Source organism: Salvelinus alpinus, chromosome 24, assembly GCF_045679555.1.
Source record: "Salvelinus alpinus chromosome 24, SLU_Salpinus.1, whole genome shotgun sequence".
Lineage (NCBI taxonomy): Eukaryota > Metazoa > Chordata > Actinopteri > Salmoniformes > Salmonidae > Salvelinus > Salvelinus alpinus.
The window spans coordinates 18,156,371-18,158,826 of NC_092109.1; positions in this window are offsets into that span (position 1 = coordinate 18,156,371).

Genomic DNA, 2,456 nt, shown 5'->3' on the forward strand with positions numbered 1-2,456 from the left:
GGAGTACGGAATATATTGGTCAGTGCAGGAATGTGAAACTATGCTCTAGGATTCTATGGGTTGACAACATGACAGGTTGAATTTTATGAAGAATGTAAGGAAAGCACATTCAGTGACCCGGAGAGCCACTTTGTAAAAAATGTAGACACACACAGAGACGCACACTCCTACAGTCCAATATAAATGTCCCTTTCTCTCACAAACACACATTCGCGGAATGAAATTACATTTCCTCTAACACGCCTAAGATTCATTTCTCATTATCCATCTTACCTGGCCTCATCTTTTCCTAAAGTCCCATTGTGTGAGTGACAACAAGCCAGCGTGCTTCAGTAAGAAGAGGCTTTGGACCCGGAGGTCCCAGATTTATCTTTGGATGGAGAGGAACCCAGGCAGTAATGCTGAATAGCCCAGGCCTAGGAGCACATACGAACATGGAGGAATTAATTGACCATGCCTGAGCAGCTGGAATTATACAATAACATCCATGGAGAAGAACATGGCAAACGCCGGGAGATGATCACACGTTTCTCCTCTCACTGCTGATGATTTATGAGAGCTTCCCTCCTCCAGTCCAGAGACCTGGCACCAGTCCTCTCTGTTTGACACGGTTTCATTTTCATTATTCTGTCAAAGCCCAAGATCGATGACTGAGGCATGTGTACACAGACATATGCAGCATACGCTCCGAATATGAACAAGAGGCAAACATTCATTTCTTCATGAAAGCACATACATGTGACATGCTGATGAATTACATGTGAAATGTGCGTGTTCTAATACATCACATTGATTCCCTTACACCTACAATAATGTACACTAGAAAACCTAATCTGTCTTTATATTCCTATCATATACCCTGCAGCTTCTATAAAATGAAAACCTGTGTTTGAGAAAGAGTACGAATCTGAAGACTCAGGAGAAAAAGCCCACTAGGCACAGACGTCAATTCAACGTTGGTTCAACGTATTTTCATTGAAATGACATGGAAACAACGTTGATTCAACCCCGTGGGAAGGTTGCATTTATCTTAGGTTCCTTTTTTACAAACATATTACCTCATCAACGTCTGGAAACTTACTCCACCCCTCACTCAATCACAACCCTTAGAACACACAGGATATCTGTTCTCTCATGAACTTCAAGGAGGTAATTGCGACTATATAACTTTTACAAGCGTAATGAGAGGTTCTTGTCATTATCGACCCTGCCTTTATGTCTTAATACACACTTAGAATACAGCAGAATTAACCCAATGTCTTGATGATAACTCATGTAATGGGTTGAAGATGGCAGGCAGACAGAAACTGTGCAGACTCTGGGTTAGCACAACCGGGGTAGAGAGACCCAGTAAACACATGGCTCAGCCAGGACCTTGGATGTGGAAACCTGCTTCATGAGGTGTTGCTGGACGGGGACAACAGGCTTTCGCTCATGAGGTCATCCATTTTTCATTCCACCGACATGGCTTTGAAACCTAAGTGGATATCATCAGCCTGTCGGGGACTCGTTGTGGTTCTGAACACCACTGGTCTGGTAATGGGGGCAGAAAGGACGCTGAGTTTTTCCACTTTCTGCCATCACATGACCACGAACCAGTCTGAAATGACCCCGTAAGGACAGCTAACAGGGTTTTTCCTAAAACACCATTCCTACCATGCGGTGCCTTTTGGACCTCATAATGTTTGGAGAGAAAAAGTATACCATGAAACATAAATACAGTACCAGTCAAAAGTTTGGACACATACTCATTAAAGGGTTTTTCTTTATTTTACTATTTTCTACATTGTAGAATAATAGTGAAGACATCAAAACTATGAAATAACACATATGGAATCATGTGGTAAGCAAAAAAAGGGTTAAACAAATCAAAATATATTTTATATTTGAGATTCTTCAAAGTAGCCATCCTTTGCCTTGACGACAGCTTTGCACACTCTTGGCATTCTCTCAACCAGCTTAATCTGGAATGCTTTTCCAACAGTCTTGAAGGACTTCCCACATATGCTGAGCACTTGCTGGCTGCTTTTCCTTCACTCTGCTGTCCAACTCATCCCAAACAATTATGTTGAGGTCGGGTGATTGTGGAGGCCAGGTCATCTGATGCAGCACTCCGTCACTCTCCTTCTTGGTCAAATAGCCCTTACACAGCCTGGAGGTATGTTGGGTTATTGTCCTGTTGAAAAACAAATGATAGTCCCTCTAAGCGCAAACCAGATTGGATAGTCTATCGCTGCAGAATGCTGTGGTAGACATGCTGGTTAAGTGTGCCTTGAATTCTAAATAAACCATGACAGTGTCACCAGCAAAGCACCCCCACACCATCACACCTCCTCCTCCATCCTTCACGGTGGGAACCACACATGCGGAGATCATCCGTTCACCTACTCTGCGTCTCACAAAGACACAGCGGTTGGAACCAAAAATCTCCAATTTGGTATCATCAGACCAAAGGA